Source organism: Neoarius graeffei, chromosome 1, assembly GCF_027579695.1.
Source record: "Neoarius graeffei isolate fNeoGra1 chromosome 1, fNeoGra1.pri, whole genome shotgun sequence".
Classification (NCBI taxonomy): domain Eukaryota; kingdom Metazoa; phylum Chordata; class Actinopteri; order Siluriformes; family Ariidae; genus Neoarius; species Neoarius graeffei.
In genome coordinates, this window is record NC_083569.1 from 125,977,653 (window position 1) to 125,990,457 (window position 12,805).

General features: G+C 46.5%; 1 protein-coding gene across 2 annotated transcripts in view; it reads right to left on the reverse strand.

The window, feature by feature from the left end:
• Positions 1-12,805, reverse strand: part of LOC132883301 (histone-lysine N-methyltransferase PRDM9-like) — a 322,553-nt gene that overhangs the window by 243,296 nt on the left and 66,452 nt on the right. The gene's annotated exons all lie outside the window — the stretch shown is intronic.

Here is a 12,805-nt window from a genome sequence, read left to right on the forward strand (position 1 = left end):
AAAACATTTACTTTTTTTTTTATTACATGAAATCAATACAGTGGGGCAAAAAAGTATTTAGTCAGCCACCAATTGTGCAAGTTCTCCCACTTAAAAAGATGAGAGGCCTGTAATTTTCATCATAGGTACACTTCAACTATGAGAGACAGAATGGGGGAAAGAATCCAGGAAACCACATTGTAGGATTTTTAATGAATTAATTGGTAAATTCCTCAGTAAAATAAGTATTTGGTTACCTACAAACAAGCAAGATTTCTGGCTCTCACAGACCTGTAACTTCTTTAAGAGGCTCCTCTGTCCTCCACTCGTTACCTGTATTAATGGCACCTGTTTGAACTCATTATCAGTATAAAAGACACCTGTCCACAACCTCAAACAGTCACACTCCAAACTCCACTATGGCCAAGACCAAAGAGCTGTCAAAGGACACCAGAAACAAAATTGTAGACCTGCACCAGGCTGGGAAGACTGAATCTGCAATAGGTAAGCAGCTTGGTGTGAAGAAATCAACTGTGGGAGCAATTATTAGAAAATGGAAGACATGCAAGACCACTGATAATCTCCCTCGATCTGGGGCTCCACGCAAGATCTCACCCCGTGGGGTCAAAATAATCACAAGAACGGTGAGCAAAAATCCCAGAACCACACGGGGGGGACCTAGTGAATGACCTGCAGAGAGCTGGGACCAAAGTAACAAAGGCTACCATCAGTAACACACTACGCCACCAGGGACTCAAATCCTGCAGTGCCAGACATGTCCCCCTGCTTAAGCCAGTACATGTCCAGGCCCATCTGAAGTTTGCCAGAGAGCATTTGGATGATCCAGAAGAGGACTGGGAGAATGTCATATCGTCAGATGAAACCAAAATAGAACTTTTGGTAAAAACTCAAATTGTTGTGTTTGGAGGAGAAAGAATGCTGAGTTGCATCCAAAGAACACCATACCTACTGTGAAGCATGGGGGTGGCAGTGTCCTTATGTGGAGCTGCATGAGTGCTGCTGGTGTCGGGGAGCTGCATGAGTGCTGCTGGTGTCGGGGAGCTGCATTTCATTGATGGCATCATGAATTCACAGATGTATTGCTCGATACTGAAAGAGAAGATGCTACCATCACTCTGTGCCCTTGGTCATCGTGCACTTTTCCAACATGACAACGATCCTAAACACACATCTAAGGCCACTGTTGGATTTCTGAAGAAGAACAGGGTGAACGTGATTCAGTGGCCAAGTATGTCTCCTGATCTGAACCCAATCGAACACCTATGGGGAGTTCTGAAGAGACAAGTTGAGCATCGCGCTCCATCCAGCATCCGGTCACTAAAAGAGGTCATTGTTGAAGAATGGAGAAAGACTGATGTTGCAAAATGTCGCCAACTTGTTCATTCCATGCCTAAAAGACTTGGGGTTGTCATTAAAAATCATGGAGGCCACAGAAAGTACTAGATGTAGTCGTAGTTTTTGTTGTGGGGTGTAGTCGTAGTTTTTGTTGTGGGGTGTAGTCGTAGTTTTTGTTGTGGGGTGTACTCATTTTTACACCACCCTAATTTGAGTAAAACTGAAAAATGTGTAATCTAAGTGTGGCAGCGGGGGCATGGTCAAGTGCCCGTCTGTGACAGGAGGGCGGAGTCAGGGAAGGTAAGTGGCAGAATCACTACACCTGACGGAAATTAACCTGTGTTTGTGTGTGTCTTCCCAGTGACCGCGCCCTATTTAGGGAGGTAGACGGAGAGCAGAGGAGCTGACCCCGAAACCAGATGCCGGTTGTGTGCGCGCGCATCTGTGTGAAGCATATTGTTAGACTGAAAAGTGTGGCAATAAAAGCCTTAATTTACAAACCTGATCTCTGTCCTGCCGTCCTCTGTGCTCCACCCCTAGTCGAAACCGTTACAGTGGTGCCGAAACCTGGGAGAGTGGAGCGCCAGCCGATCAGCCCCATGGAGTCCTCCCCGTTCACCGACCTGGTCCACGCCCTCGCCACGGCCCAGCAAAGCCAGCACCAGGCGCTCGTCATCCTCCGGAAGGAACAAGAGCGACGCTTCGAGGCCCTGGTGCTGGCCCAACAAGAAGACCGAGAGGCGTTCCGGCACCTCCTCGCGTCGGCGGGGTCCACCAGCGCTCCTACCGCAGGCCCGTCTCCCCTCACAGTCACCAAGATGGGCCCGCAGGATGACCCCGAGGCATTCATCACGCTCTTGGAGCAAGTTGCAGAAGCCTCGGGGTGGCCGATGGAGCAAGTTGCAGAAGCCTCGGGGTGGCCGATGGAGCAAGTTGCAGAAGCCTCGGGGTGGCCGATGGAGCAAGTTGCAGAAGCCTCGGGGTGGCCGATGGAGCAAGTTGCAGAAGCCTCGGGGTGGCCGATGGAGCAGCGCGCCTCCTCCCCCTGCTAACGGGAGAGGCGCAGCTGGCCGCACTACAGCTCCCCACCGACCGCCGGCTGGCCTACGCGGACCTCCGCCGGGCCGTCCTCCAGCGCATGGGGCGCACCCCAGAACAGCAGCGCCAGCGCTTCCGCGCGCTGCGCTTGGAGGAAGTCAACCAGCCGTTCGCGTTTGGCCAGCAGCTCCGGGACGCCTGCTGGCGGTGGTTGAGGGCCGACAACCGTGACGCCGAGGGAATCATCGACCAGGTGGTGCTGGAACAGTTCATCGATCGCTTGCCAGCAGGAACGGCGGAGTGGGTCCAGTGCCACCGCCTGGCGTTGCTGGATCAGGCAGTCGAGCTGGCGGAGGACCATTTGGCGGCTGTCCCAGCGGCAGGACAGCAGACTGCATCTTCCCTTCTCTCTCTCCCCCTCCTCTTGTGTCCCGTCCTTGCCCCATTCCCCTACCGTGGAGGCGGGGGCCGGCACCGGCCCGCCGCACCCGCGGTGCTCTCCTGTTTCTCCCTTCTCTGCCTGTCTCTCACCCCCCCCCCTCAGGTGAGTGAGCCCCAGAACACCGGTGCAGAGGGAAAGCCCGGGCCGGTTTGCTGGCGCTGCGGGGAGCCGGGCCACTTTCAACAGCAATGCACGGCGATGGAAGTGGGCGCAGTGGTTCGGATCCCCGACGCGCCAGAGGCCGCCCTCGATCGGGCCGGAGCGTATCGCATACCGGTGAGTATCCAAGGGGATACATATCAGGCGTTGGTGGATTCTGGCTGTAATCAGACCTCAATTCACCAAAGCCTGGTGCAAAACGAGGCATTCGGGGGAGCACAGGGGGTGAAGGTGTTGTGTGTGCATGGGGATGTTCACAGCTACCCTTTGGTGCCGGTCCACATTTTTTTCAGAGGGGAAAAAGTTATAGTGAAGGTGGCGGTTAATCCTCACCTTACCCACTCTTTGATTTTGGGGACTGATTGGCCGGGATTTCAGGATTTAATGACGCACTTAGTCAAGAATGGGTCTTGCCATGTAACGGGGGGAGGTCCCAGTGTCGCTTTGGCGGGAGCAGCCATCACAGAGCCGTCTGCGTCATCTCCGCGTCAGAGTGAGGAGCCGCCGGCCCCTCCTCTCACTATTGGGGAATCCCTCGCAGATTTCCCATTACAGCCATCGCGGGACGAGACTCTGCGATATGCGTTTGATCAAGTGAGAGTAATCGATGGTCAAACGCTCCAGCCGAACGCCACCCCGTCCTTCCCCTACTTCGCGATTATGAAGGATAGGTTATATCGAGTGACGCAGGACACTCAAACTAAAGAGCAAGTCACGCAGCTTTTGATTCCGAAGAGCCGCCGGGAATTGGTATTCCAGGCAGCTCACTTTAATCCCATGGCTGGACACTTGGGGCAGGATAAGACACTAGCCCAAATAATGGCCCGATTCTATTGGCCGGGGATTCGCGGCGATGCTCGTAGGTGGTGTACGGCATGCCGCGAATGCCAGTTAGTAAATCCAGCGGCCATTCCAAAAGCACCTTTGTGCCCTCTTCCATTGATCGAGACCCCGTTTGAAAGAATTGGGATGGATCTCGTCGGGCCATTAGATCGGTCAGCACGGGGGTACCGCTTTATATTAGTTCTGGTGGACTATGCAACGCGATACCTGGAAGCAGTGCCTCTGCGCAATATCTCAGCACGCAGTATTGCAGAGGCACTCTTCCGCGTCATCTCCCGAGTCGGAATCCCAAAAGAGATCTGACTGATCTGAATGATCAAGGCACTACATTTGTGTCACGGACACTGCGCGAACTGTATGGGTTATTGGGGATTAAGCCGATCCGCACCAGTGTGTATCTCCCACAAACGGACGGTTTAGTGGAATGGTTCAATCGCACCCTCAAAAATATCATTAAAAAATTCGTAAGTGAGGACACACGTAATTGGGATAAGTGGCTCGAGCCCTTGTTGCTCTCAGTGCGAGAGGTTCCCCAAGCCTCCACGGGGTTCTCCCCGTTCGAATTATTACATGGGCGTAAGCCACGCGGCATCCTAGACCTGCTGCGGGAAAATTGGGAGGAGGGACCTTCACAAAGCAAGAATGAAATTCAATACGTTATGGACCTGCGCGCAAAACTCCACACGCTCACCCACCTAACCCAGGAGAATTTGTGGCAGGCCCAGGAATGGCAAGCCCGCCTGTACAACAAGGGTACGTGCCTTAGGGAGTTCACCCAGAGAGATAAAGTACTCGTACTGTTGCCCACTTCGAGCTCCAAATTGATCGCCAAGTGGCAAGGACCCTTTGAGGTCACACGGCGAGTCGGGGACGTCGACTGTGAGGTAAGGCGAACGGACAGGGGTGGGGTGCTACAAATTTACCACCTCAATCTGCTTAAACTCTGGAAGGAGGAGGTCCCCGTGGCGTTGGTGTCGGTGGTTCCGGAGAAGGCGGAGCTGGGGCCGGAGGTTCAAAAAGGGGCATTGACATCATGTACCCCTCCGGTCCCCTGTGGAGACCACCTCTCCCCGACCCAGCTCACGGAGGTCACCCAGTTGCAGACTGAGTTTACAGATGTGTTCTCGCCCCTGCCCGGTCGCACTAACCTCATACAGCACCACATAGAGATGCCCCCGGGGGTAGTAGTGCGTAGCCGCCCTTACAGACTACCCGAACACACAAAAAAAGGTGGTTCGGGAAGAACTCGAGACCATGCTCGAAATGGGCATCGTCGAGGAGTCCCACAGTGACTGGAGCAGCCTGGTGGTCTTGGTACCCAAGGCCGACGGGTCGGTCCGGTTCTGTGTGGACTACAGAAAAGTCAACGCGGTGTCTAAATTCGATGAGTTGCTCGATCGACTCGACACTGCTCGCTTTTATTCGACACTGGATTTGACGAAGGGATATTGGCAGATCCCCTTGACTCCCTTATCCCGAGAAAAAACAGCCTTTTCCACACCGTTTGGTTTACACCAATGCGTCACCCTTCCGTTTGGGCTGTTTGGGGCGCCCGCTACATTTCAGCGGCTGATGGATAGAGTCCTCTGCCCCCACACCACTTATGCGGCCGCATATCTAGATATCATCTATAGTAATGACTGGCCGAGGCACCTTGAACATCTAAGGGCCGTCCTTAGGGGCTCACAGCCAACCCAAAGAAGTGTGCGATTGGGCGGGTGGGAGTACGGTATCTGGGCTTCCACTTGGGCAACGGGCAGGTGCGTCCCCAAATTAATAAGATGGCAGCAATTGTGGCCTGCCCGAGGCCCAAGACCAAAAAGGGGGTGAGACAGTTCCTGGGGCTGGCTGGCTATTACTGTAGGTTTATACCTAATTATTCGGACGTCACCAGCCCGCTGACTGATCTCACTAAAAAGGGGGCCCCAGATCCAGTCCAGTGGACGAAGCAATGCCAGCGGGCTTTTTCAGAGGTAAAGGCTGCACTGTGTGGGGGGCCACTTTTACACTCCCCTGACTTTTCTCTCCCCTTTATGTTGCAGACCGATGCGTCGGACAGAGGGCTGGGGGCAGTTTTGTCCCAGGAGGTGGAGGGGGAGGACCGCCCCGTCCTCTACATCAGTAGGAAGCTGTCAGTGCATGAGGGGCGCTATAGCACCATTGAAAAGGAGTGCCTGGCGATCAAGTGGGCGGTCCTCGCCCTCCATTACTACCTGCAGGGGCGCCCTTTCACCCTCTGTTCGGACCACGCGCCTCTCCAGTGGCTCCATCGCATGAAAGATGCCAACGCGTGGATCACCCGTTGGTATCTGGCACTCCAACCCTTCAATTTTAAGGTGGTCCACAGGCCGGGGGCATAGATGGTCGTGGCAGACTTCCTCTCCCGTCGGGGGGGAGAGAGTCGGCTATGGGCCGGACAGCCGCCCGGCCTGAGTCGGGCGGTGGGGGGGATGTGGCAGCGGGGGCGTGGTCAAGCGCCCATCTGTGACAGGAGGGCGGAGTCAGGGAAGGTAAGTGGCAGAATCACTACACCTGACGGCAATTAACCTTTGTTTGTGTGTGTCTTCCCAGTGACCGCGCCCTATTTAGGGAGGGAGAGCGAGAGCAGAGGAGCTGATCCCGAAACCAGATGCCGGTTGTGCGTGTGCATCTGTGTGAAGCATATTGTTAGACTGAAACGTGTGGCAATAAAAGCCTTAATTTACAAACCTGATCTCTGTCCTGCCATCCTCTGTGCTCCACCCCTAGTCGAAACCGTTACACCAAGTTATATTATTAACCTTACTTTCACGTTATAAGTTACAGATGTTATTTTAAACTTTGTCTTGTCAACATTTTGGAAATTGTGTTCATTTAGATATTGTTTAAAATGTTACTTTTTAAAGGGGGTGTACTCATTTACACTGAGCACTGTATGTGGAGTTAGCCACGACTAATGGTGATGAGCGCTATTTTCATATGAAGACATTACTTTGTTCAGACCAATGCCGTGTGTGTGTCCTGACTCATATACCCGTTAGAATCCAGGAGCATTATGAAAGCCATGCGAGCAGGGAAGTGAGCGAGTCTAGCAAACCGGATTCACTCCCGCTTCCCAAACACGGTCAGGAATGTGAAAAAGAGGGAAGGCAACATACTGGAATGGATTTTGCAAAGGATATTTCCCCTAGCTGTAAAAATTCCCTTGAGAAGTAAGCTAGGATGACTGTCTGAACAGAACCAGCTATCTTGGGTCATGTTTATTCATCAGGGCATAATGAACAGAGATTGTTTTGCCGTGCTTTTACCGGCCCTCTCTGTGGGCCTGTCATTTCAGGTTCACATGACAGCATACGTGTTCTCACCGGTCAATCACAACCAAGTTAGCTAATGCACATTAACATTCTACACTAATGCAAAAGCAGTGTGCAGCAGTGAAACAAAAGCCATGGAAAGGTCAAAAATTAAAGGAGGGGCCAAAAAAACAAACAAACCAGGCATTAGAGGCAGAGGCTTCTAAATGTTTAAAAAAAGAAAATCTACATACTGTTTGGGCATCAGCACCCTGAATTGGCCTGCAATGCCATTTTCACGGACCAGAATGAAGAGCTTAAAATGGACATTAAAACATAGCCATAAACTAGGCTGTTGCCTCTCGCGGTTACCAGAGGACTAGCCCCCCGTAACCCTAGCTGTGTAGGTGAGAGGCCGAGGGCTATGGAAACGAAGGTCAGTGCCGCCCAATGCGCCTGACTGCATGGAGCGGGAAGGACTTTAGAGATGGGCTAGGCTGCATGTTCATTTAAAACTGCTGTAACTTGCCCAACCATAACTGACTATCATATGTGCCAGAGATTTCCAAGCTTGTTGGGGCTGAAGCACATCAAAGGTCAAATCAGAATGTCAAGGCACACCAAATTAAAAGTTGGCTATCGATTATGAAGAATGTCACACACATTATGATGGGCTAGAAGGTCATTTGCAAAATTTGACCCAGATTGCACTTCAGCAGATTGTCAAATAATTATTAAAACAGATAAGTAAATCAGACAGGCAATTGTATAATTTATTAAAAACGTGAGGCAATGCTCATTACAGTGTTTTCCATTAGTTACCTAGACTGTAGTGACGGAAGCATTTTCAGAACACAAACACTATTTGATTTTGAGACTGATAACATTAACTTTACAGTGTCCACTCCAGTCATCCACTAGTCCAAACACAATACTATGGTTATCAATTTAAAACAGCAAACAGATAACATCAATGAAGAAGTTAGCATTGATAATTAGCATTCATCAAACTTGAGCTTAGAGAACGTTAACAGCAGCATGTCCGAATCTCGTATCCTCGCTTTAAAACAGTGCACGGTTAAATTTGTAGAGTTTTAGCTTATTTGAATCAGAAAAGTTGCTAACACATCCGGTAGCATGTATTCGTCATTCAAAACACAAGTGCATGCTCTAACCAGAGTTCAAAATAGGTTTATTTTTGGCTAAAATGCATGCTCTCTATTAAATATTTTAAATTTTCTAAAAAAAATAAATAAACCAATTGAACACAGGTAACCACTTCTGCTTCATTTCTTTGAGGGATGAAGTGTATGCTCTAGTCATTTTTTTAACCGTTTATGAACTGTTAAACTCCTTAACCATACTTTGCGGGTGTGGCCTTTTTGCTGTGGCATCACCATTCATATCGATACAACCAGTGTGTTTATGCTTAAATTACTAAAAGCACAAAATTGTTTTGTACAAGTTCTCCATAGATCTAAAACTCTTAATTTTGCTCTCAAAGTGCACCAGTTTGATATATTTAACTTTAAAATAAACAATTATCTCACAGGGGAGCATGCCCCTAGAGCGAGGGTCACTGACCCTAGTTTCACAAAATCCTGAGGGAAACACTATTATTCTGACTTTTTTTTTTTAATAACTACTGCCAGTGGAAAAGCTACCTGTTCTTTTGCAAGTTAGGGTAGCTGTGAAAGAAATCTCTCTCAACTCAAACATAGAAGTAGGTGACCGTGATTATGCAACATATCCTAGAAGCATGTTGATGTTCAAAAATAAACTTGACGGGTAGTGAACTAATGCGGCAAGTGTGTGTGGAAGGAGAAATCATGAGACGGAGAGCTCCGCTTTTGAATAGAAAAGTGTCTCATTGCAACGAAATTGGACGCCATCCTACCAGTGCAACATCTGCTTATTTTTTAGATTTAATTATTTATTTTGGTAGTTTCAACTTTCAATAACATACACACTGGTTACATACATATCAGCAAGAAAGACCGAAAAGGATTAGACTGAAGCAAAAGCTTATTGCGTCTACCCTCATCACATTTCATAAATTAATAAATCTTTTTTTTTATGCCAAAGGAATTAAGGAAAGAAACAAAAAGGAAAAAAAATAAAATAGTAACAACAATATCCGTTACATTTTGTTCAATGCAATTTTACAGCTTTCAATTTCAAATGAACATCAAAACATACATATTGGATTTTGCCGTTTTCGTAATCTGTAGCGTTACATATCAAGTAGCTGGATCAAATTTAAATCAAACCATTTTTTTCCAAACATATTTCATATCTCAGTTTTGTATTTACTGATAATCTTATGTTTGTATGCTTTTTTAAGGCCTTTAAGCGTGTTACACAGTTTTTCATTTTCAAGACCATGCCATAAATTAACTCCTGTTATAGATATACACCCCTGTTTCACATTTGTTCTGAACTTTGTTTTAACAAACATATGAGTTCCTCTCAACTCATAATGACTCTCTCTGATTTGAAAGAATCTCTGAATACAGTCAGGGATAGTTTTGTTTTTGATTTTAAACATAAATTGAGCAATTTTGTAATCCACAAAATCACGAAATTTAAGGCCATTCAAGTTTATAAACAACTGATTGGTTTGTTCACGATAACATACGTTGTGTATGATCCTAATAGCTCTTTTCTGCAATATGAAGATCGGGTTTGTGATTGTTTTACATGCATTTCCCCAGACCTCCACACAATAAGTTATGTATGGAACAAGCAGAGAATAATTATAAAGTGCGTGCAATGATTTTTGGCTTAGAATGTGTTTAGTTTTATGAAGTATTGCAATAGACTTGGACATTTTTGTTTTTACATGTTTAACTTGACTTGACAGGTAGTGAACTAAATGTGGCAAGTGTGTGTGGAAGGAGAAATCATGAGACGGAGAGCTCCACTTTTGAATATAAAAACGTGTCACTGCATATCGTACAACAAAATCGGATGCCATCCTACCAGTACAACATCTGCTTATTAAAAATAAAGAAATAAAATATGTCCATATAATATATATTAACAACTCAAAAACTCTAAAAAGACATACACGCACAAAACATTCACACACTGCTGTTTGTTTTTTTTTTAATTGCACGGTCCCTTTAAAAGAAGCACTGTTTAGTGCAGTTATGGCTCTTGGGTAGAAGCTCTTTCAGTCTATAGACCCCTTACACTGACATCACATTTACGTTAGCAACGGTCACTACCCTACCCTATGCCTGGGGGACAAGCAAACTTTGTTTACATACTGTTCACATACTGAAGCCAAGCAAAGACGTCAGACGTCCGTTGCTGTTGTCTGAAGAAAACTACAGCTAAAAAAGCTCTACTAACAGATTACTTGGATAATCTTAGTTATAAAGAAGTGAAGGATACATGGAAATTAGAGTTTATTAGTGGCTATGATCTGTACAAAATTCCTCAAAACCAATGGAGTGATGGTACAGATTTGTGGCCTAGTGTTAGCTACATGTTGGAATGTACTTTCCTTTTCCTGAAGAATCCGGACATAGAAGAACAGTTTAAAAAAAAAAAACTGCACACCCCACTACATAAAGAAGAAAACCTTTGTGTAAAGAATTTTTACCGACATCAGCTTTAGGGAACAGAATGCTGCAAAAGCCTGAGCATTTACTCTCAAAGGACTACTACTTGAACTGTGGGCTAGATGGTATTCCCGGCCCGCCATGTCTCAACAACCTCAAGGACATCAAGTTACAGAGCTATTTGCACTCATTTATACATTGATATTTATGATTAGTTAAAAAAGAAACAAATCTCTGAAGTATTATTATTTGTAAAATAACGTTATCTTGCTCTAGACTTTCAAACAATGTTGTAAGATTTTATTTTAATTTTATCTAATAGTGGACGGTACAATAATTACAAATGCAAACAGAATCGGCACATTCAAGTTGTAGCTGTAGTCATATAGCTAACTATAATCACCCTTTTAATAATAATTTCAATAAACTGTTCATGTTCAGTTCCCTCTTCATTTATTCTCTATTCAAAAGGCACAACTGAGTCACACAGGTTGATAAGTGTGCAACAGACAGTAACAATTTTATCCAAAATAGTTTTTCCTGCCTTAGTCGATTTATTTCCATTTCACATGCCTGCAGCTTTTGTGAAGTTCAGTGCGTTTGTGTAGAACTCTTTCAAACTGTAGGTTCATTACTACACTCTGGCTTGACATTTTGCACAGGACTGAGTTCCTCTGATAACAGAAGCAAAGCTTCAGCACTTTTTGCTCTTAATCCTTTGTTCTTTCAGGATGCATCAGGAGCATGTCGCTCCTTATTGGGTTTAACAAATTATGTCAGCGTTGTTTCGTGCCCAATCTGGGTTTTCCATGTCAAATGAGGAAGTTGGTTCATTTGGAAGAAAATCATTTGATTTTGTCTGAACACTTTCATGAAGAAGCTAATTCAAATGTGAGAAGAAATAAAAGGAGATTCTTAAACACTTCCATACTCTGTTGCGCCTGTCTATTTTTAAAAAAATACATTTTAAATAGTCGCAAATTTCTCTGCAATTTTCAGGGTTAGCTCCTCTCGCTGTATTCTCTTTAACCACTCATTTCTTCATTGTTCTTGAAGCATTTGCTTCTCTTTGTTAGCATTTTTCTTCATAGCAGGGAAATGGTAATATCATCCTATCTATTCCTCGATTTAAATGATTGGAACAACCAAAAACAGCACAAAAATGAACCATATTTAAGACTGGTTATGCCTTGCTTACACGAAAACTGGTGTCTTTTCACCTGGGGGTCAATTATCACGTGATGCGTAACGTTATGTGCAAGGGGTCTATTTGTCCATTTCTTAATTGACCTGAACTGCCTGCCCAAGGGCAGCAGTTCAAACAGAGAATTTCTGGGGTGGGACGGATCTTTTAATATACCGAGGGTTCTTTTGAGGCAGCAGGAACTGTAAAGCTCTTCCAGGCAGGGAAGAGGGCATCCGATGATCATCTGGGTGGTGGTGACAACCCTCTGGAGCACTTTTTTCTCTGCTCCTGTGCAGCTGACAAACCACACACTGATGCAGTATGTATGTAAGTATGTTCTCTATGGAGCAACAATAGAAGGACACAAGCAGTTTTTGAGGGAGGTCGTTCATCCTGAGGATCATCAGGAAGTAAAGTCTCTGCTGTGCGTTCTTTATCACTTGTGTGGCATTAGAGCTCCAGGTCAGCTCCTCCTCCATGTGCACCCCTAGGAACCAGAAGTCCAGGATGCTCTCCACATATTGCGCACTGATGAGAATAGGCTGAAAGTCCGTTTTCTTTTTCCTGAAGTCTATGATCAGCTCCTTGGTTTTGGTGGTTGAGGACCAGGTTTGTTGTCTCAGCACCACCCAGACAGCTGCTCAGCCTTGTGCTGATAAGCAGACTCCTTCCCCCCCCAGAGATGAGCCCCACTATGGTAGTATCATCCGCAAATATGATGCCATTACGGGAGCGAGCAGGGTGCAGTTGTAAGTGTCGAAGAACAACTTGTTTAATCCTAAATAAAGCTGTGGCACAGCAGTTATGCTCATTTACATAGGAATAACATCCATGAAATGTATCAGTCAGGATTTAGACCTCATCATAGCACAGAGACAGCTCTGGTTAAAGTAGTAAACGACCTACTGTTGGTGTCTGATCAGGGCTGTGTCTCGCTGCTTGTGTTGCTTGACCTTAGTGC